General features: G+C 36.8%; 1 long non-coding RNA gene across 2 annotated transcripts in view; it reads right to left on the reverse strand.

The window, feature by feature from the left end:
* Positions 1–25,236, reverse strand: part of LOC115290514 — a 483,865-nt gene that overhangs the window by 83,643 nt on the left and 374,986 nt on the right. The gene's annotated exons all lie outside the window — the stretch shown is intronic.

Genomic DNA, 25,236 nt, shown 5'->3' on the forward strand with positions numbered 1-25,236 from the left:
TTCAGATAAGCTTTTAATGTGTTTAATTTAGTTAGTAATCTAAATTTCTGTTGAATTCTTCAATAACAGTGCATTGACGGGGGTCATCAAAGCTACATTTTGCCTCTATCTAAGAGGTTTGAAGAAATTGCCTGGAAATTAATACCTAGGTTAATAACTATGATGTTGCCATACATGCATTATCTATTAATGCAATTTGACAACTTTTTACTGTTTGGGTGATAACTTGTGACACATCGCAATACATTCAAAGTACAAATAGATATTTCAGGGACAAGGTATCAAAATCTGCAAAGTGTGTATCTGGAATCTTTCACTCATTTTTAGTTGAAATTAGAGAATGCTATAGTTGTTTCATATTCTTTTGTTTGTAAAAACAAATACATATTTAATTTTTGTGCAATATTAGTTCTGTATGCATATATTTTCATGCTACTTAAAATCCACTGCTGTAACTGTTTCCTTCTTTACAAATAATTTACATTAATTCTTTAAATGTTTATTTATATTTGAGAGAGAGAGAGAGAGAGCACAAGCAGGGGAGGGAGAGAGAGAGAGGGAGAACACACAGAATCTTCAGCACAGAGTCCGATACAGGGCCCGAACCCATGAACCTCGAAATCATGACCTGAGCTGAAGTCGGAAGCTTAACTCGCTGCGCCACTCAGGTGAGTCACCATCAGTTTACATTTAAAGATAATATAACATTAATGAAAATTCTTATTAGTACTAGAGGTATTTTCAGCAACATTTTTGTCTAATTTAAAAAATAAGTTTATTGCTATTTATTTGCAACTTTCAAATGTGATAGATCTTAAAAAATCTTATTACAGAGACTATTTAGCTTCATAGGGCACTTCAACACAATGAGAGGAAATGTGATCTCAGATTCAGATAGGTAGGGGTTCACATTTTGAGTCTGACTCTTCCTAGCTGAGTGTTATCTAATCTCTCCAAGCCTGAGAATTCTTCTCTCTCTTATAATGCTTGAAATTTTAGATAATGTACTCATATACTATTAAATGACTATACTGTATATGTAATATCCTAGCAAATATAAAACAGGAGGGTTTTATTCAGAAACCCTCTTCTGCCATTTACTAAATGCATGATCTTGCCCTCTGGCTCTCTCAGCCTCAGATTCTTCAGATAAAATAGGAATGTAAATGTTTACCTTGAAGTGATTTAGAGACAATGCAAGTAAAACAAATAGCACCAATGGGACAGCAGACTATATATTCATTAAGAAAGAACAATTTCCATAAAACAACACTTGTATTGTTTTTCATAACAACAACAATAATCTTTAAACTCTAGGAACTCAGAGCCTCTAATCCACTCTATATATGAAATAATCACAACCCTTTGTGTTGTAAACTAAGCATTATGCTGTCTTAGTTTCATCTCCCAATTAGCCAATAAACTTGATGAGGACCTAATTCAAAGATTTCTCACAATGTTTAGCACAGAACTAAGTTAAAGTAGGAGCTCAATAAACTCTTTACTTACTGATCAATTTGACTACGATAGAGGCAATTTAAACTTTAAAATGTTTTATGTTGACTTTGGGAATATGCAATTATGTCAGGGTTCCCAAGACCATTGTTAGATTAGCCGATTTGCTATAAGGATATCTAGGACTCAGAAAAACTGTTGTACGCATGGTAATAATATATTACAGGGAAAGATACAGATTAAAATCACCAAAGGGAAAGTCAAGGCCAAAACTAGAAGAGTCCATGCACAAGCATTCAGTGGTGTCCCTCCCAGGAGAGTCACATGAGGATTTGTTCAGTTCTCCCAGTAAAAACGTGAGACTGAACACATATGACAATATGACATATATATGAAGTGTTGCCAAGCACAGAATCTCCCTCAGGCCTTGGTGTCCAGTTTTTTATTAGGGATCAGTTCACCTAGGCGTGTAGTACCTGCATGACTGACCTTAGATGATACTTAGATTCCAGTCTTGCCACACTCCACTTCCCCAGACATAAAACAAGTGTTCACCATGAATCACACCTTTAGGATAAACTGATCTGGTCAAGTCAGTAGGGCGTGACTCAATGTCTCAGGCATATAAAAACAGGTATTTACCATCAATACAGTGTGACCTAAGGAAGGCATCAGTCATACAAAATCATTCTTCTCAAACAGAATAGATCAAGGTCTAGACGATATGTTGCACTAGACTACCAGAGGCCAGTCCTGAAAACAGCTTTCTTGGAAATGTGCAGAACGCTGAGTTAACCCTGTCTTGCTCAATACTACATTCATATAATGGAAAATTTTTGAAATCTATAAGGGCATTAATTGAAAATTATTCTGGGGTGCTTGAGTGGATCAGTCAGTTAAGTATCAGACTTCGGCTCATGTCATGATCTCACAGTTCATGAGTTTGAGCCTTGTGCTGGGCTCTGGGCTGACAGCTCAGAGCCTGGAGCCTGCTTCGTATTCTGTGTCTCCCTCTCTCTCTGTCCCCTCTGCCACTAGCACGCTATCCCTCTCTCAATGATAAACAAACATTAAAAGAAAGAAAGAAAGAAAATTATTCCTCCTACTGTTTCCTCATTCACCTATACCCCGGGAAAATAAGTGATCTTATTTTTCTGATGTGCTTTTTCAGATACTTGTATACATCTTCCTCTTCTGCATAATATTCTATGAAATGTTTGGTATTTATTCTAATTAACAGTATACTTGGAAATCTTTCCATATTAGCACATAAATAAGCAATGTCATTATTTTCTATGACTACACAATTTTCATGTAACTATACCATAACTGATTTAAACCCATCCTGTATTTACACATATGTAGATAGTTTTTAATATTTTGCCTTAGAAAGAATGATTCAATGAATAATCAATGTACATGTAAAATTTTAAAAGTTGGTGATTATATCTATTGGATAAATTCTCATAAGTGAGTTTTTGTGTCCATTTTGATATGTGTTCCAAACAGACTCCTCTTAAAGTTTTGCTAATTCACACTCAAACTAGGTTGTTACTATGACACTTAATCAAAGATTACAAAGATTAATTATAAATCTCTAGCTGAAAGCAACACTGTAAAGCATAAATATAGCATTGTATTACCATAGAAGCAAGCAACTCTTAGCAAAAACTCTTTATTGAAAATTAATTTTACTTCTTTGGAGAGAGATAGAGAGCAAGGGGAGGGGCAAAGGGAGAGAAAGAGAGAATCTTAAGCAGGCTCCATGACCTGAGCTGAAATCAATAGTCAGATGCTTAACTGAATGAGCCACCCAGGCGTCCCACAGTTTAATATAGTATTAAGTATATACAATGACATAGAGAATTAAGGAAGACTATTTTGTCCTTATTTGGTTCATTTTGTTGAATTCTATAAACTTTCTTATATCAGAAAATAAAAGTGCTATTATCAATGTTTTTGTAATTGAGTTTTCAAGTCTTTCTCTCAGTCAGATGTGAGTCAATAAATAAAGTAATAGTTGTATCCAGGTCATGACTAAACATAAAAGAATAAGTTACTGTGAACTTTAAATTCAACCCTTAAAGTGACTGTTGAGATTAAAGCTTCATGAAGTTGTACACTTTCCTGCAAGGAGTCTTTGCCTAGAAAGAGAGGCTTTTTCTCTAAATGAAGATGGGGGGGAAAACCTATTTTAAATATAGTAGAATCATATTTTCAACTACTTTTAGCTAGAGTATGAAGAAAACATTTCAAGAAGATAAGCTCATACGGTCTTCATTTTGATGACATATGCGACCATTTTGTGTGGTACTATGGTTTTTGTCATGACAATAGTTTCTTTATTTCCCCTTGTCATTGTCATTTCTGACACAAGAACAAGACATCAGAATTTTGATATCATGTATATATTTTCAGTGATTTTGGCTAAGCTAAATTGCCAGCAGGCTACATTATTGTAATTCTCTCTTTGCAAGTCACACAGCTGCAAGGTTTCTTGTTCATGACAAGTTTCATGAACATATTTCTCCTTGTTGGAGCTTCTTCTAGACCAGATGGCTACCTGTGGCATATTTTAGGAACTGTAAACAGAATCATTTAAAGGCCTAATACTCTGAGATTTTTTTCACTCTGGTGATTTGTATGTATCAAGTCTCTTATCCCTTACTTAGGTTCAGATTTTGAATTGTTAAGTGTTTATCAAGAGCAAATATTTTAGTTTTCTTATTTAATTTTATCAGATGAAAAAACACATTTGTCAATATCTCCAGAGCTAGACACTTAATCAATTAATTATTGTGATTCTTTGCCTTTTTTATCTAAAGCATTTGGTAGTGTTATTTTTTTAACTTTTAGGGAGCCATCTGCTTTTGATTAGTAATAGTAAGCTGGAATATTTACATATCCATATCCACTTATTTTCTTCTTTGTCTTTTTTTTTTTTTGAGAGATCTCACATCTCACATGTGTGCACATGTCAGAGAGAGAGCAAGGGAGGAGCAGAGGAAGAGGAAAAAACACTTGCAAGTGATTTCCACACCCAGCGTGAAGCCCAAAGTGGGGCTAGATATCATAGTAGTGAGATCATGACCTAAGCAGAAATCAAGAGTTGGACACTTAACTTTTGAGAGGCAGAGAGAGATAGTGCAAGCAGGAGATGGTCAGTGAGAGAGGGAGACACAGAATCTGAAGCAGGCTCCAGGCTCTGAGCTAGCTGTCAGCATAGAGCCTGATGTGAGGCTCAAACCCACGAACCACAAGATCATGACCTGAGCCGAAGCCAGAAGGTTAATTGAGTCATCCAGGGGTCCCATGTTTTTCTTTTTGAATTACAGAGGAGAAACATCTGATAAAATTATTTTAAATCTCAGAAGCATTAAACCAAGATCTGAATATTAACAAATGGGCTTTCTCTTTATAAGGAAAGGATGACAATTCTTCCTTCACAGATTCTCTCAGTTTTCTTTGACACATATTACTCATATTCATGCTGTTTCTTCTCTTTTGCAAAGGTAATCCTTCCCTCAGTAGTGGATTTACCCATCTATTTTCTGTTTTGTCTTCCTACCTTAACACTTACTGGAAACTTTCAGAGGTTTGGATACAAATACACTCCCATCTCACATTAATCTTGAGAATGTTTTTCTCCATCTTTAAAAATGGTGACAATAATATTGTCATAGTCCTTTTGGACAGATGTAGCAAAACTACCACTGGATAGACTATAAACAACATTTCTCATAGTTCTGGAGGCTGGGAAGTTCAAGATCGAGGTACCAGCAGATTTTGTGTCTAGTGAGGGCTTGGTATCCTGAATCATAAATGACCATTTTTTGCTGAACTATCATACTGCAGAAGTGATAAGGAGCTCTCTGATGTCTCTTTATAAGAAAACTAATTCCATTCGCTCTCTGACCTAATATCCATCTCCCCCAAGAAAGTTCCACCTAATACATTAAGGGTTGGGATTTCAATATATGAATTTTATGTCAATACAAACATCCAATCTGTAGTAAATAATCAATCTTTCTTTTTGGTAATGTCATATAAATACATAAAAAAGTACTGAGAACATAGTAGGCATTTGTAAAATAATTATTTCCTTGTTCAATGAGAATTAATCAAATAAAAACATTATTTGAGGCAGTCATCCAGATCATATTTGTACTGGTATTTCAGTCAACCTTGGGTTTCCAGTAATTGACCAAGAGATACAGCCTTACTTTCTAGGCTGAGAGGTTATTTGACATCTTTCCTGCTGAGGCAATCAGTAGTAGTCATGCAGGAAGGTGTGCATTTAAGGCTAGCTAGAAATCCAAAAAATTCTCTATTTGGAAAAATGGTTCATAGAATGGCAGGGCTTTTGTTATTATGAAGAAAAATTTCTTTTGGTGGCCTGAAAAAAGTTGGGGACTACTGTGAGCAAGGAGTTTGACTTTACTGATGTTTCCTTCTACAGTCTTTAGTGCCTATGTAATATGCAGCTTCCCTAAAGATTCAAATGATAGGGTATTAAGGATATATGAAGCTTTGATGAAAATAACTATTTGAATAATATTTTTAAAGGCTAAAAGAATGATAGAGTGTTCCAGAGAAGAAGTAAAAACCTGCTTATATTTTGGAGTAAGTCAATGGAAGGTCATTTCCACTTGTGATAATTTATCATTTTATAGATGACATGTGAATATAAAGTATAATGAATAATAATAATGATAAATTCTAATAATTAAATTAGCATGATATGATCCAAGAGATTACTATTATTTTCCCGCCAAGAGCAGGACTTACTACAATGTGCTTATTTTCTGGGTTTGAGATGAAGAAATGAGAAAAATAGTTGGCAACAGCCCAATTAGAGGCAGATACCACATCTGGGTACTCATAAAGTACATGATCTTTCTTGAGCATTCACCAGTGCCAAGCATTGTATGGAAAAAGTTCTTTAGAATGTTTCATTTAGTTCTTTCAATATACTCACAAGATAGATATAATTGTCTATTCACAGTAGGAACATTAACTAAATTTCCCAGATTTCACAGCAAATAAACTTCAAGGACAGGATTTTAACTATAATCAGTCTGATTCTATGACTGGAATTCATAACCATTTCAAAGCTAGTCATTCTCCATATATCTGAATAAGTATACAAGCTTCTGATATGAACCATATAAAAGATTTTGGCCTTGCCCTTAACATAAAAGTATAAGGACATCCATAGGCTCTCTCTTTCCTTTCCACAAAGTTGGTGACCACAGTCTGCTCCCCTCTCCTTTTCAGAGTTTAATCTGTTTGCCAACATTCAACCTCTCTCTCCGCAAACAGTGGTGACAGAACTATTTAGTATTCCCCTTATCTTGTCTAATTTTATTTAGGTTTCTTCCTGACTATAAGCCTCAGGTATATCTTTTCCTGAATTATTTACTTTAGAAAACTTGTAATTGTACATTTTCTCTGCCTTTTTGATATATATATATATATATATCATGTATATATATATACATATACATGATATATATACATACATGTATATATACATGTGTGTATATATATGTGTGTGTGTGTGTATATATATATATATATATATATACATATATATATATATGTATGTATTCTTCAAGCCTCTTGAAAGATTTTCAACACAGAGAAGTTTTTCCCAATGCCCTGAAAACCATCTCTTTAAAATCTAAGCCCCAAACAAGGCAGTACCTCTATCTCTCTGTGGGCAACAGGAGCCCAATTTAGGGCTAAGTCTAAAATAGGAAGCTAATTTAGTGTAGGTGCCAGTTAGCAAACACAGATGCTCAATCACAGAGAAAAATATTTGCAAATACAGGAACAGCTCAGTGTACTCAATACCTCCCATTGATCAAGCTCCCTCTAATGTCCTTGAGTGTGTTTCCACTAGCTCAACCCAGTGCTTAAACATCCTCCTGTCTTCAGTTTCACTAATGTTGAGTTCATCTCTCTCCTTTATTATCATAGTCGTAAATAAAGTCTTCCTTGCCTTTTTGTCCAGTGCAAAGTTTTGCTTTGATAGTGGGAAAGGATAAAGATTGGCAAGAGTTACAACCTTTCCTGGAGAGATGAACTATGAAAATACTTTTTTTGGTCCTAATTATTCTTAAATACATCATTCAACTATCCCTTCACCATGATGCCTTGCCTTACTTACGCCTTCACAAATAATTATTCCTTTTTATGGTATGTTGTCATATTTGATTTATAACCCTCTAGGTATACATGCTGTGGCTTCCCCATCAGAACGTGCTGTGAAGATACTAACAGTGTCTTATGTAATAAGACAGAGTGAAGAACTGTTGGAGATCTTTCCAATCACTTCATCAGCTCCCTCCACCCTGTTCTGCAAGCTACTGAACAGTTCAGAATGGGTTAAATAAATTCAAAAAGGCAGCATTGAAAGAAATTCACTTCTTTGTGAGACCCCAGAGCTGTATGGGCAAACTGGGATGCAAGCCATTACCAAAGAGAGAGATAAGAGGCACCAGGTGTGAGAAGTTGCCTTTGAGCAAAGTGCATTGTTTGTGAAAGTTACTCTACTGTTTTTCAAAAACACTAGTAAGGGACTATTAAGAGAATGGCCTGAAGATTTGCAAATCCCTGAAGGAGGAAGTTGAAGAATTCTGTTATTCCCAATGGATTTCTGCTGTGTAGTCAGCAAACACTACTATGTCCATATGCTGCCTGACTATAGGAATGAGAATTGTAGATAGATTGCCTACAGTCACATCAAAGGAGAGAAGTCAGGGAATCCTTGGAATTCTAGGTTTCCAAAATGAGAGACTGGGGCAGTGAAAGCCAAGAGATTGAGGCAGATGGGACTTGAGCTCTGTTTTTACTGTGATCACATCAGAGGACTTTATTTCAATGCTGCCTGCTGGGCAAATAAAGGTGACTGGGATTCTGTCCCATGCCAGCAAAGCCTGGTAAGACCTCCACTGATGCACAGCACCCCTTTTGAACATAAACTCCATCAACAGGGATGACCAACAAAACAGGAGAGCCATCTCCCTCCCAAAGGATGTTGGTCTACATAAGGAAACAGCTGTTGAGAATGAATTACTAATTAATGTAAGCCTTATTTTTCCTATTCCCCTCAAACCAGTCTGACACTTGTCATAATAAATGGGAAAAAAAAAGGGTAGGGGCATGAAAGAGCAGACTACACTCCTCATTCCACCAGAACAAAGGAGCCATAGTTTGGTCTGCATGGAGTGAGAGGGTGAGTCTGAATCAGGATTGATAGTTTAAAAAAATAATGTTTATTTACTTTTGAGACAGAGTCTGAGCAGAGAAGGGCAGAGAGAAAGGGAGACACAGAATCAGAAGCAGGCTCCAGGCTCTGAGCTGTCAGCACAGAGCCCAATGAAGAGCCTAAACCCACAAGCAGTGAGATCATGACCTAAGCTGAAGTCAGATGCACAACCAACTGAGCCACCCAGGCACCCCAGGGCTGACATTTTTAAGTGGGCACAGTTTCAGTAATAAATATGAGACAGCATAGATAATCAAAAGTGCCTAGGAATTTGTAAAACCAAATAGAAATATCAAGTGATCCTATTATTCACGGAAAATATTACATATATCAATTAGTCGGACCTCACTTAGACCTACTACATCAATTTTCATCTCCACCATCTACAGTGTTACTTTTACATACTTCATCAAGTATTTTTTAATTAGTTACTTGGAATACAATAAAGATCTGTGACTAAGAAACCAACTAGATAAACTCTCTCCCAGCTATATGACCGAATAACAAGGGAAGTAATGACCTTGATGAAATGTTCTACTGGTAGATAGTGCTGAAATAACTTGTTTAATGTGGCTAAACTCTGCCTGACTCTGTGGTCTCTGCAAACACTGAGCCCTGAGTAAGGGGAGAAACAGGTGTAAATATCAGTGCAGACACAGCTGCTGAAGGCAAATGGACAATTTGCAAAAAAAAGTTAGTATGGCCTCCTCCAGAGATGTTATATCCTGGAGAAAGAGTAATTGGAAGATAATCCTGCAACAAAAATAGCAACTCATTCATCCAATCTTTCTCTTAGGAAGGATGCCAGACACACACACACTTGTGTATTGAGGACATTTTGTGAGTCTTTTAACAAATTATTTTATGCATGTATGTGTTTATTGTATTGGAAGGCAATAAACATATACAAATCTCAAGTGAACAGAAACAAAACGTGCATTTGTATCCCTCACTTCTTTTTCAAAACATTTTTATTGGCTCACCTGGTGAAACAATGAACCTTGAAGTCACATCCTTTAATTCTAAATACATCAATTAAAAATTGCCATACTTCCAAGCTCTGCTTGAGTTTGTTCTTTATCTATGAAATAAATGCAATAATGTTCTATTTCACCAGGGTGCTGTGAGGAATAACTAATAAAAATGACTGCAGCATATCCTTGTTAAAATAGAAGTGCTATGTAAATGCTAAGACCAAGGGTAATAAACCCGCAGGTAATAAACACACAGGAGTGTGTTCACAACAAAGAGTAATACATTTGAATAAATAAATGACAAATATCTCATATAGAAACCATAGAAGCTTTAGTACTTAGGTAACTTTTAATAACATTCAAGGGAATCCTCTCCAGGGGCAGAGATTGATATTGACTCCTTTCAAAAGACCATTCTAAGAAAAAAAGGATTCTATCTCTTCCTTACTACTGATCATGTACTAATGATATTTAGCATAAAAAAATATATTAGTGAATTTTCTTCTAACCACTAGCCACCAAATAAACTGTCCATGTGTATTTACCCTCTCTGCCACATGAAAGATTGCAAGATTCTGGTCTGGATATATTCGGAGACCAAAATGGTATTGTCCACTTTAACAATAAAAGGTATGTATAAAATATGAGTGTTTTGTTTACAAGTCAGAGATGCTCTCTGTTGAGTTAGATCCCTTAACTATCTTCTCATTTTTTGATTCAGTTGTGGAAAGATATAACTTCTCTATAATTCAGTTACCACCAAGCATGACTCTTACTTGATGAAATTTGTATTCAGACAAAATGAGTCACAAGAGGGGAATCTTTCCATGCTGACAATGCCCTCCACACGTTTACATGCTAAAGAAAGATGAGCAGGACAGGAGCACCCACATTTACATTGTGCAGTATATTCCACTGGTTCAACTTTGTCCTCAGTCATTGATATCCCCCTGTTCCCCTTAGGCGGCCATTTGCATAGATTCATATCATGAGGAGCCTTTGAGAAAGGATAGAGGTTGTCGGTTCTAGAGACAGAAATTAGGAAGGAATACACTTTAGTACTTACACTTACTCCCTCAAACAATCCTCTGAAGAAATCTTATGAAGAAGTACTTTTGATGCCACTGCAAAAATGAGTTCAGTATTCCTGTATTTACCTGTGTCTTTTGTCTGAGTTTTTGAGATTTCAAATAGCTTCACAAACTTCCACCCTGTATTTCTTCCATTGCTACTATGATATAGGGGTGAATCATCCACCTTCCCTCTAATACTTTTTTTAAACAGGGCAGAAAAGTTTTCTTTAAAGAAGCTTTACAAGGAATGGCCAACCTGTTCAAAAATAGCTTCGCTGACAGCTTCATGCCTTTTCAGAACTGAACTTAAGCTATCTTTTTTTTTTTTTCTCTTTTGAGGCCCTGAAATAATTGGAAGAATATTTTTATTATACCATCCATCTGGAAAAGGAAGGCTGGGGTACTATGAGAAGGGCCATTCTTTCTTGTGGTATTTTTGGCTGTGTCTCAGGGTGGGATGTTTGATATGTCATGAGAAAGACGGCCCTCATTAGATTTCCAGGCATTTGCACAGGCACCAGAAGAGCTCAAAGGGGAAAGATCAGCATCCGGTCAGTAACCTATAAAATTTCTCTCTTTTGGCTTTCGGTTCTAATTCTTGTAACAGCATTTTTTCCTTTTTGTTAATATTCTTTAGTCTTCTTTTTCCTCTTTCTCTCTTTTTTTAAAGCTTTTTTTGCACTGAGTTTCTTAGTAGTCTAACCACATGCCCTCAACCATTTGCCACTTTATAATCGTAATGACCCATGTTTATGCAAGATGGTTCCCTCAGGAGCTCTGAGTGCTTCCTCCATGCCGTTCTGTTAAACCTGATCACTTCCCTGATGGATGGGCGCACAGTATCTTCCAACCTTCTTGAATTATCTATCGGACAGGGAACTGAGTTTGGAAATTTGTTCATATTCATTTTCACCGATATTTTTGCTGGTTTACCATTCAAAAGCATGGCATTGTAAACAAATTCAAAATTTAAATAACATGATCTTATTAGCTGTGTTAGTTTCTTTGTTATATGGTATTAATTTCTTTGTTATATGTATAGATGTCATACCTTTGGACGGAATTTAATGATTTTTTTGCCTGGTATTACATACAAACATTGGTTTCTGTTCACTAGTCATTATCTAAGACTAAAGAGTAAAATTTTTGTCTGGTTTCGTCTCTTATTCGAATTCTCCAGCAAACTCAACTTCGTCTGTAGTAGCTAGCTACAGAGGATATTAATGCATGTGAATCAAAGTTTAATAGAACACCAGCAAATTCACATGCAGATGTAAATTATGTCTTTAGGATTTAAGAATAAAATAACAAATTCACACAACAGTATGCATTTTCGGTGTTGGACTCACTTCAGTACTGTTTCTGGGTAACTATGGCTTAGATATGACCATTTATACAAAATTGGTTCTTGAGAATATAACAGAAAATGATAAAGCAGTTACTGGTTAAAGGCCATATAACTCATATTCAAATGCCCAACAGCAAAAAAGATAGATTGAGAACTAGAAGCTGATGTATATAACATTTATATTTAATATCTTTCTCTTAATAATCTGTCTTTTGGGCCTGTTAATGGTCCTGCTCTCATTTGGTCCAGTGCCTTCACGACAGGAAGCTGACTATAATGATTAAGAGAGTGGGCTTTGGAACAAATTGGATTAACATTGGAATCCAGCCCTACTCCTCACTGATTATGGATGATAGGCAAGCTATGTAACCTCCTTGACCTTGGCTTCCTCTTTGACAGTAAAGGGTTAATAAAAAACACTGCCACAATGACATGGGGTTGTTGTATGGATTAAACACGTGCAAAGGGATTAACATGTGCCAGGCATCAATGTGTTCAATAAATAATAATAATAGTAACAATTACTTTTCTTATTCTCTAGTTATGATGGCTCAGGTCCTGACTTGTGCTTTCCTTTAGCATCCCTGCACCAACACTGCATGTACCTAGGGTTTGTTCCTCTTAATTTTATTGAAATTTATTGTGACTTTATTTTATCCTCATGGGCTGGGACATTTAGTGTTCTCAAAGGGACTAATAGCTAGTCTGATAATCCTAGTAAACACGATAGTAAGAGAAAAACCAAGTTAGACTTCCAGATCTTTTCTTTTACTCAATTAGGCAGTGAGCATATATATTAAGAATGCAACATCAAGTTCATCCAGGTAGCCTTAGAACAAACAGCTAAAACGAACCTTGGTTTTTGTCCAGTAAATCCTCTTTTTAGTAAAAAGAAAGTTAAGTCTCCAGGACTTTTCAAAGTCATCTGTCTAAGTCTACTTATGATATAGAAACCATGTAATTTTTTAAAGCCCTGTGTGTGTGTGTGTGTGTGTGTGTGTGTGTGTGTGTATTGTTAATTAGTTACCGAAAAACTAGAGTAAACAAGAGAGCAAGCTATCACAGAGGTAGCAGTAACAGAGGGCAGCTTTCAACCCTGGGGCAGAGGTGAAGCTAGCACTAGTGAAATTTAGGAGCTTCCAGGAAGGATTCTGCAAAGCTGAGACTCAGGCTGCTAAAGAGAGGATGCCGCTAGGTCTGTGCTGCTGCCTCTAGCCTCAGAAGAAGGCCCCATGGAGCTGTTAGCCAAAAGAGTTGATTTGTGCTGGGATCTCTAAGGGGATGCAATAGGCTGGTTTTGCAAATTTTGGACCAACTTCAAACTGAATTCAACTACGGCTAACTGGTATGAATGTCCACTGCCAAAGAGAAGACACATTACTGGAATAACACTGACAGAAGGAGGAAGCAACAAGGTTCTTCTCCTCTTTCCAATATTCTATTCTCCTTCTAGGGCCTTCCTATCAGCAGAGCATCCCAGGGAGCTAACTGAAAGAAAAACAGAAATGTGGTTTGCAATTCCAGTCCTAACATCACAGGTTATTAAAGAGTGAGCTAGAGCTGAGATGCTTTCCTAACCGGCACAAGTAGTTAGTAGAAGGTCGGATATACTACCAAACCAGAATGAGTAACTAGTGGTAGATACTGGAAGTGATGCATCAAAAGTGCGTCTCCAACTTCAATTCGTTTCCCTGTTTCATCTCTTGCATAAAAGGAATCACACAGAATCTTCCATTCCTCTATATCCTGCCTTTCACATTTATGGACTGCTCTTTTCCCATATAAATTACAAGGTAGTTCACACTTTGACTTCCTCTCATTCAGTTTATTTCATGTTGAAGAAAATTTTGAATTTTGAAACCAGACTTTTCAAATCCACTGAATACTGGAACTTTGCAAAGAGAGCTTTCAGGTACTCTCGTCACACACAAAATATGGTAACTATGTGAGGATATAAATATGTTAATTAACCTGATTGTGAAAATTATTGTGCTACCTATATCAAAGAATCATGTGAGACACCTTAAATATATACAATATTTTTATTTTAAAAATGCAGGGAAATGCTGGATGGTGAGAACTAACACTTTAAAAGGGTCTACATTGTAGTTGGAAGAGATTAGCCTGGATGTACACACCGTCCTAGATTCATGCCCTCAAAACCATCTCTTACTGTCAGAGACGTTCTCCGTTTGAGACTCGTCTTTAGCTTTGCCAGGTCATATCCCTCCCCATGATTTCTCAACCTAAACTCATGCCAGTATTGTTTCCTCTTTGGTTCCCGGGATTCTGTATACTCAATTCAGTGGACTGGGATTGCCCACGTTGCCTCCCTCTCTCCACAGCCTGACAAAGACTTCCAGGTGGCAAAGTTCCCGTCACCAGCTGATTCATACCATGCTACACGCGGTCCCCTGTAGCCAGCACATTTGGTCAGGTTACATTTCAGTAATAATCTATTACCCTAATCTCTGATCTCTGGTTTCAGAATATTTAATACATCTTCCACAGAAAAAACAGACTGACTGTGGTTCAGACCATGGCATTAGACCTACAATGCCCGAGTTTGAGTTCTAGTTCTTCCACTTACTTGCTGTGACCATGCAATGAGTCTCTATGCTGTTATGGCTTCACCTCTAAAACTCATCCCTTCTTGGTTTGTTGTGTGAGCCAATGGTCCACATCAAGCGTTTAGAACACTGACCAGCATATGACAAATAGTTAAGAAATACTTGTTATCATTTCACTAGGACCAGTCTAATTGTTCATATGCAAGTGGGTGAACATTTCTGACTTTATCATTTACTATGTATCTCACTTTGTGAATGTTATTTAATTTTATTGAGGTTTAGTTGTTTTCCAGGCTTAACGTGTTGCTTAAAATCTAGGTTATATGGTGGTTACGAGGATTAAATGTTAGTGCACAAGTGAAGAGTTAGTATGTGTGAGCCAGACCTGAGACTCAGGCCTACATTACAGGAGGACTACTTTTAATTTTTTTTAATGTTCATTTATTTGTGAGAGAGAGACAGAGACAGAGAAAGAGAGAGAGAGGCAGGCAGACAGAAGGAGACACAGAATCTTAAGTAGGCTCTAGGCTCTGAGTTGTTAGCATAGAGCCTGAGGTGTGGCTTGAACTCACAAACCGCAAGATCATGATCTGAGTCAAAATTAGATACTTTAACCGACTGTGCCATCCAGGGACCCCAACCATCAGTAAATCTTAAGGTGCACCAGGTATATTTAGTAAAACCTTACACATTACCTGGCACATGCAGCAAGTGAGCGATACCCCAGACTACAAAAAATTTCAGAGTAGCAATCAATTTCTATCCAAAGGAACAATTTCCCACCTGTATTCCTTTACTGTCATAGTTTCTGTTTCTAGACTATCTTCACTCAATATGCCACAGATATTTATTTTAAGTGCAATTTTCTGATCAAGGGAAAGCACCCTCTTTGAGATCCATTTCAAATCCACTCTCCTCTGTACCTTTGCTCCTTAAAGATTGGTCCATATAACATAAACATCAGCATTACTTTGGTGCTTGTTAGAAACTAAATACTGAAAATGAACTGAGGGTTGAAGGGGAAGCGGGAGGGGGAGGGGGGAAAGAGGTGGTGATGGAGGAGGGCACTTGGGGGAAGAGCACGTGGGTGTTGTACGGAAACCAATTTGACAAAAAACTATTTTAAAAAAAAGAAGAAAATTCCTATTGAAAGAAGTTTGGAAAAAAAAAAAGAAATGCAGATTCTAGGGGCACCTGGGTGGCTCAGTTGGTTGAACATCCAATTCTTTTTTTTTTTTTCTTAGCTTGGGTTATGATCTTACAGTTTGTGAGTTTAAGCCCTGCATGGGGCTGTGCATGGACAGTGTGGAGCCTGCTTGAGACGGATGGACAGATGGACGGACGGACAGACGGACTGACTCTCTTTCTCTCTCCCTCTCTCGCCCCACCCATCTTAAAGTAAATCAGCCTGAAAAAAAAAAAAAAAGAAAAGAAATGCAGACTCTAGGTTCAGTAGCAGATCTACTGAAACTAATCTGCATTTTACCATGGCCTCCAAATGTTTACCCTCATCAATCTTTAACAAGTCTAAACTTCTCCCCCATTCGCATAGGTCCTATAGAGCCTGGAAAACTGAGACCTCCTTGAGAGAACCTTTGAAAAGTAGCTCTGCCTGATGCTTTCCAGATAGAAGGTGTTTGTTTAATAATGCTTGTTAAACTGGAATTAGAACATCTGTCTCCCCATGTGAAGAGCTAATCATGGGTAGCATCTTCATAAATAGATCATTTTAATCTAAAGTACTAATATTATAGATCAAATGCTGTGATCAGAAAATTGAAAAGACAAAGACAAAAACAGTTCGTCAATGTTCTCTTCTTCCGTTTCCAATAATAAAAATTTATATGCTTGCCTCATAGAAACAATATCTTCACCATATTTTTTCAACAAAGAAAACTCCAATACTAAGACTTTCTCTTTGTTAATCTTGCCTAAACTAGATTAAACAAAGGGTACAGTGTATAATATTTAATGCTGTTATAATTTATTAAAATTATGTTTAAAATGGAAATCAGAATGCATATTTTATTTGCACAGGATTTTTTCCCAATTTTTAGGGTTTTTTAAGAGCATGATTTTCTTATTAGTGTCGTTCTGTGCACAGTTTCTATTAATTTCTATTCATCCTTCATTTGTGTGTATGTATACTGCTGGGATGGAAAGAAAAGGGTGCAGCACTCCTTATGCACGATGCTTAATATACTATTTTTGATACATAATTTCCCCAAAATAGAAGAATTTGAGTTATGTCTCTCAAAAGCCTCATGCTCCCTTTCCTTCTAACTCAATAACAAGAATTTCTTTGGGTGTATTATTCTAAGGAGCAATATGGATATTTGTCTGACACAGCACATAGTAGCTCAAATGTAGCATTTCATTGTCTGTCTGAGATTTTGGAATCTTGTTCCCAACAAGAACCTGTAAAGAAAAGCTTTCCAGGTAAAGGAAAGACTTGCTAGGTTTCCCTTGACACTGTAAGGTATTTTATAAGCTATTTCTCTGGTGAAATTTTAGTAGAATTTTTGCTTATACTGTCATCATTTTAATCTCAGTTCTGTTATACAAAGCAAAGGAAATACGCATTAACACTTCAAAATACAATTCATTTTATATTCTATAAAAGCTTACATTAAAGGTTTGTATAAAATTTCCAAGAACTAAAACATGAAATGTAGAATTAAAACAAAAAACACTTTTATTTTAAGGACAAGATGACAAAATACTGTTATAAGAAAAGAAATTCAATTCTGATTTACATAGAAAAAATGCATCATTTGTTCACAAAATATTTATTGAGAGGACATTAGGGACTGGCATTTTGCTGTGGGATATATTGTGAATCAAAACACCCTCATGGATCTTACATTCCAATGAATACACAAAATATAAACAAATGTAAAGCAAATAGTACATATTTAAAATATGATAAAACAATGGAGTAAATAAACAAGGGCAAGTGAGTGAAAAGAGACTAGTTAGGGAAGAATTTCTGAGGAGGTACATTTAAGCTGAGAGCTGAAAGCCGTTTTTGGAATATTCCAAAGACTGACATAAGTAGAAGTGGCTTGTGAAAAAAAAAATGGTGTGAGATGAGGTTTAAAAGGGCTCTGTGGGCTAGATTAGCCAGAGCCTTGCGGAGCATGGGAATCTGGATTTCATCCGAAGTACAATTGGCATCTATCAAAGATGTCTAACAGGGTAGTGAAATGACAAAATTTATATCTTAAAAATATTCTTGTGGGTGCTGAGTGGATATTAGATTGGAACAGCGCAAAAATTGAAGAGCAAATAAAAAGATACTGCACCTGCCAACCAAAGAGAGAAAATGGAGTGCCTGATGAAGGTTTGGTAGTCATGATAGAGACAAACAGCTGCGTACGAGACAGATTTTGGAAGGATGGACCTTCAGGCTTGATTGGATAGGAATCATAAATTAGCTTTAAGGACTAGGATCATCAAATTGGCTTCCTCTTATCTTAATTATATATGATGGTTTGGGCATGGAATTGTCTTAAATAAAGCATAAATTCTGTTCACCAACATAATTTGGATATTTTTTGGCTTCTGGAACTTTAGCTGTAAGCAAGAGAAAGTGGTCCTATTTAAACAAAGAATTAATTGGAAAAATACCAGGGATCTTACTAATGCAGAGGTAAAATTAATGAACAGACTTTGAGAAGGTCCTGCTGAAACCGCTTAAAAACATAAAGTTGAACAAAAATCAAAATGGCTGTACTAATGCTTCAGCAAGGCTCAGTTTAAAGTAAACTTTTTCCTCTCTTCTGCAAACCTCTCCTCCACCCTTCGTAGCCTTAGTGTCTCAGGAACCCACAACATCCTGAATATGTGAGGAAGGAGGCTGGCAGCAGGGACACAGTTCTTGTCCAAACCAGCCAGATCCTGTAATTCCCTATGTTACCCCCACGCCTTCCTCCTGGAGGGCTTGCAGTTTTGGAGGGCTGTAGCCTGCTGTATCCCCCTGCAGCCTGCTTTGCCTGCAGTAAAGCTATCATTCCTCTTTTTTCCCAAACTCTGTCTTTGTGTTATATTTTGGCTCCAAAGCACAGAGGTTGATTTTGAGAACACTGGAGGTTCTAGAAATTATTAGAGCAAGAACCCCAGGGTACCAAGATTAGAATAGAACCCAATCCCCTTTTCCATCTTTGCATTGCTCACTCAAGATTCACGTCCCACGAGAGAGGTTCTGTTCACACGCTCCTTTGCAATACTGGGGTTGTAAGAGGAGACTTGTTAAAGGAGCTGCCGAGGTCCTTTTAACTTCATGGTGAGAGCCCATATTGGCCTTGAATTACAGCCCAACTATCACTATGTGAAAGGAAGAAGAGAGAATTCCCCCAAAGAAAATGGATACTGGAAAAGGACCAACCTAAAAAATATCCAGGAAAAGAACAGAATAGTCTATCTGCTGGCTCCTACTAGTAGGCTATCTAGCTTTAATTTTCTTTGTTGGTCTTAAAGATATATATTTTACTGCCCCATAGGATGTGATCTAGAGCATATTCTATAGAAGGTAGCATGGAATCATTCAGAGTACACTGAAGAGGGTGCTATATTTGGGTGGTTAAATGTATCTGGAAGCCATGGAAATATCTTCTTTCAGACTTTACCTATGACCGGTACTTGTGACAGATTTCATTAGCTGTTGATGGTTTCTAAGTCATTCCTGTCTTTGTTAGGAATCAAGTTCTTTTGTTTTCTAATTCCAGCGTAGTTAACATACAGTGTCATATTATTTTCAGGTGTGCATTATAGTGGTTCAACATTTCCGCACTTTACCCTGTTCTCATCACAAGCATCCTCCTTAATCCTCATTACTTATTTCACCCATTTCCCTACTCACCTCCCCTCTGATAACCGTCAGTTTGTGCTCTATAGTTAAGAGTCTGCTCTTGACTTGTGTCTTTCTCTCTCTTTTTTCCCTTTGCTCATTGGTTTTTTTTTTTTTCTTAAGTTCCACATTGACTGAAATCATATGATACTTGTCTTTTTCTGACTGACTCATCTCACTTAGCATGATATTCTCTAGCTCTATCCATGTCATTGCAAATGGCAAGATTTCATTCTTTTTAGTAATTAAATTCTTAATCATTTTAATTTTGCTTTGTTTATCTTACATCTGTCTGATTAGTCCAATTCCTCTATTAAAAGCAATAATAGGAATACACATTTTCTTTTACCTTTTCCCTCCGTAGTCAATTTTAAATTTTTTTGCAAACTCTCTTTGAAAATAAGAAAGTTAAATTGGTATGTGAGTAATTAATAAAATGAACAAAGGAAAAAAAAACAGTTTTCACTTCATTGCTATGCATGCCTTTAAAGATATGTCCAGAATAACCACTTGGAAATCAGTATCAAATAAAATTAAACTACTTGATTACTTATCAGAGAATAAATCCATGAATGCTAATTTGTTCTTCTTACTGCATGTTAAATCAAGGCACATTGTTCCTTGGGCCTGATATCCTGGAGGAGGCTTATTAAGGTGTATCCCTGTCCCACAGGGCAATTTACCCAAATCTGGTAATTGAAGCATACAACATGATAACTAGAAAATTTTATAGAAGAGTTATGCCTGAAAAAGAAACAGTATTAGGACATCATTGTCGAGTGGTCGAAAGCCTTGCCTTTGGATTCAGCTACGGGTTTGGATCCTACTTCTTCCATTCATTACTTGCGTGATCTTGAAAAAATTTCTAAAGTTCATTTATTTATTTGGAAAGAGAGACAGAGTGAACGAGCAGGGGAGGGACAGAGAGAGAACCCCAAGCAGGCTCCAGGCTGTCAGCGCCGAGTCTGCTGTGGGGCTTGCATTCACGGACCTGAGACCGTGACCCGAGCAGAAACCAAGAGTTGATCCTTAACCAACTAAGGCCATTCAAGAGCCTGTATTAACTGTGTGATCCTAAGGAAGTTAATCATCTGCTCAAGGTCACATTGTTATTTGGTAAAACTTAAAATTTTGTAAAATGTTTAATGAGCCTAAAAATACACAGAAGGGCTTTGTGATGGTGAATTTTTATTGACTGACATATTTTAAGTATCCAATAATTGGTGGTGACAATGACACATGGAACATGGCAGGACAAGAAGAAATCACTCTGCTGTGAGATAATGGCTGCCCAAAGGACAACATGTGAACTAAAGCAAAGAGAAGCAGCAGAAATTCAAGGAGAATCACAGAGCCCAGTAACATGCTTTCTCAGAAAATTCTTAGGCTTGTCAGTTAGTAACTGAACATCAATATTCCTTGACAAAGTTCATTTTATTCCATCATATTAACCTTCTTCCTCCAGTCAAATTTACTGAGGCAGGAGGTAGGACTGCTGGCCATGGGAGGCTCTTAGTACAGTATTGGACTGTTAGTTACCAAAGGCATCTGAGGAGAATACACAAGTGGTGATTTTCTCCCCCTGGTGAATTTAACAACGTGAAATCTCAGATAGTCTCTCTTGCCGTATCCAACTTCTTTAAAAAATAAAATAAAATAAAACTGTAGACTGCCTCTTTTAATGAGACTGGAGAATGCTATCCCCATCATTGAGTAATCCTTCTCAGGCAGGAATACTAGGTCTAATTTTCTACATAAATGGAAAAAAAGGTAATCTTATCTCCAGCACTTCCCTCTTCTGTGTTATGCAGGTTTAGCCAGGCTAAAGCTGTTGACAGGAAATTCTCTACTCAGATGAGAAGCAAAGACGAGAAGGGAGGTATCGCAGTGGTGATGGAAAAGCTTTATATAATGAGACTAATCCCAGCACCTCCAGGGAACTCATTCAGTATGGAGACCATTTCGTGTTTCTTTCATTATGGGAATGATACACTGTCTATTAAAAGTACAGAAGTGAGATTGTCCAGACAGTTATTTTAATAGGGTGACTTGCTTTGGATCGTCATTTGGCTTTGCAAACGGCATGTGAGCCTATTTGTCTACAGCACCGGGCTTCAAATAAGTCCAATCTATCATAGTATGGTGGCGTTAGCACCTCTCATTATATGAACCTGTCAAGGCATTACAGCATAAACAACACATTCTGCCCAGCTGCAAAACACTTATTCAAGGAGTCCATTTAGTTTCATAAACTTTTTCTAAGTCTCTGACACCTTAAACAAACTATGACAGGCATTTCTATTGTATGCCAAACAAGAGGAATAACTCACTACATAAAGCATATCTAGTGACTACCAACAAAAGAAAAAGATATACGATAAAATATACCTCTGGTGGAAAGAATTCGGATATATTAATAATTCCTAGGAAAATATTCATTTCTTTATGTCTGTAAAGAAGACTGACAAAGGATAAAATTTAGCTCAGACTCAACTCTATTTCAACTTCAGTTTACATAATTGTTTTCTCACTGGTAGAACGAGAGTCTCCTTTTGGGGTTGTTATGATATGTTTTCCTGTGCTGATCCATTTGATATAATGTTACTTAAAATACAAATGTTATATGGGTAATATATGCAAATGTATATATTATATGACATACATGCTATACTTTATCTATATTTTATGTTATACATTATATGTTATATATCTCTTTTTAATAAAATATATATATTCTGTGACTATAAACATGTACCTGAAAATATGTATTCTCTGGAAATTACAGGCAGCTCTCTTGCATGTGTGTGTGTATATATATGTGTATATACATAAAATACTAAATAAAATCATGAAGTAAGACACATCGTTATGAGCTTACATGTCTATTTTCTGTAGAGTAATTACTCTTCTCTAAACCGAACTTCCTAACTGAAACGTGCCCTGAAGCAATTCTGCATCAGAGCTCTGTGGTTTATAAAACTGGTCCCTATTTCTTCCAGCTACACCCTTTAGAAATCTCCCCAAGTATTGACAAGATGAGCTACAGCTGTTCACAGAGGAGAGCAAGCTTATATGAAGAGAGACAAGTATACTTTCAAGGGACTAAGATTTGAAATATTGATATAGTCACATTAATTGAATTTTTGCCTTGAGAAGTGATTACAAAAATGTTGCTCCAATATTAATTTGTATCTGCTTTGGATAAGATTAACATTAATTTCTTCGCCAGTCCCCATTACTCTTTTATTATTCATTAGCATCTCTCTTTGCATGTGTAAGAGACCTTGATGAAGCATGTTTATTCATAGACTAACCTTTTTAAATAATTCTAACAGCTCTCTAACAGTAACCTTCCTGGCATGCTGAATATCTTGTCTTTGTTTCATTATTCAATGCTTGCACTCTATCCTCCACTTGAGATGCTGAACATGAATCATACTCCTCTTCCTATTGCTCTCTTCCTCCCACTAAAATGTCCTCTGCAGCCCGATCCCACAGGAGAGTTCTGCTCACAAAATACTGCAGCAAAATAGTCTCTTGGTTGGATCAGGGACACAGTAATTTCCACAGATCTCGAGTGCAATTATCGACTTATTTTTTTTTATAGCTCATTACACATTTGTTACCATGTTTTAGTTCATTGTTCATTTACCTTTTGTTAGAATATTTAGTTTGAGTCTGCCTTTAATGAGAGCTCTGGAGGTGACATTTTATCATTTCTTTGTGTATGTAAGCTCTCAGGCTTATTTTTCTGAACAGATAAAATGGACAAAGCTGTGAGAAGGAGAGGAGAAAAACCAGGAGATGAAAAGTAGAATCAGCAAAGTAATTACATTTTTCTACAAGCTGGGACACCATTGTCTTTGAGCCTCAAAGGCTGTATAAATATGTGAAAATGAGCAAATATAATTTTTCATTTCAATTACAGATTTGGACATCCACCTTAAAATAAAACCTAAAACTACTTCTCACATAAAATCACAGGTTTTCCTCTTTTTGAGTTAGAGTCAAAATTGTTCACGGTGGAACAGACTGAAATACACATTTGGCTATTTCTGGCTTTAAGCATTCTGTTTACAACACTGAAGGGACACCACGTGTAAAATTTGTCCAGGAAAATAAACTTCTCTTATTATCAGTAAGTAATGATCATTTTGCCAATTTTAAGGAAGGAAATTTCATATGTTCCTAAAACTATTCAAATATATATTTTCCCAAGGCTTCTTAGTCTCAAAACAGAAATGAAAAAAATGCAGTAGAGTTGGCAAAAGCTCTATCAGTTGTCATTTGACGGGATACACAAATTATGTAATATCTATTGTTGTCCTTCATAAATGCAATCAATATAAATCTAACATGAAAACATTCCACTTTTATGGGGCGCCTGAGTGGCTCAGTCAGTTAAGCAAAGGACTTCAGCTCAGCTCATGATCTCACGGTCGATGAGTTCGAGTCCTGCGTCCAGCTCTGTGCTGACAGCTCAGAGCCTGGATCCTGCTTCACATTCTGTCTCCCTCTCTCTCTGCTCCTCCCCTGCTCCTGCTCTGTCTCTGTCTCTCAGAAATAAATAAATGTTAAAAAAATTTTTTCAAAAGAAAATGTTGCACTTTTTAACATCTAATACATTTGGATAACAGTGGGTAATTTATGACTATTGTTTGCTTCATAAGATTTTTTAATCTGAGCATTGAATCTTGCAATGTCTAACTCCTGCAGCAAGGGCCATGCATGTCAACTATGACTGCTTTTCACCAAACCCACGACAGTACAAGAAAGTCTTGCAACAAAGACCACCTGAGGCTCCAGGGAACAAAACGTCCTCGGTTTAATACAACTTTCAAAATCAAATAGTCTAGACACCTTTTACAATTTGTCATAGCAAAATTTACTTCTGTTAAATAACTTAATGAAGTGGATTCATTAAATTTAATATTGTCTTCACCTCACCCAGGATGAACAGAACGCTAGAGGCTACAACCCAAACAATATACCCTGTGACCCGCAAATCAAGGAAACAAACTTCTGCGAAGAAGCTACAGGAGATCCAGGAGTATACTGTACCAGGCCACGTACATATGGCAGAACCGAGCAAAGCCAATAAAGAAAAGGGCGCCCCTTAATTAGAAGGAGAGACGAGGTTCCTGTCTTAAGAACCCACTGAGACAGAGGCTTTCATTAGGAAGTTAATGTCTGTCTTTGAAAGAAATAAGGCCGTGGGGCTCCAAATATGGTAAGAGGCTTTACCTGTGAGACAGGTGAAAATCCCAATTAAAAGAAAATATCGAAGATAAAGGGGCTGAGTTCAAATTTTAAAAATTCATGGGACTTAAGTCATTGAGTAAAGAAGTGAATGACCAAAAATCAAAACAGGACATTCTCTCTGAGGCTGACAAAGAGGCAGGCACTCACGTGCATGCACATGCGCGCGCTCTCTCTCTCTCTCTCTCACACACACACACACACACACACACACACACACACACACACACTCTCTGCTAACCAAAACTTAACATGAAGCAAGGGTTGCTTTTCTGTCTCTGGCTCAGTGTTTGTCTATGTCTGTGTGTATACATATATATTTGTACACTGTAAAATTTTAGCATATGTTGCAATTTTCCACATCAGATACAATCCTCTCAATCTTAATAATAGCTGTATTTTTATTATATATCTAAAGCTTATTTAAACCAAACT

This window comes from Suricata suricatta, chromosome 4, assembly GCF_006229205.1.
Source record: "Suricata suricatta isolate VVHF042 chromosome 4, meerkat_22Aug2017_6uvM2_HiC, whole genome shotgun sequence".
NCBI lineage: Eukaryota > Metazoa > Chordata > Mammalia > Carnivora > Herpestidae > Suricata > Suricata suricatta.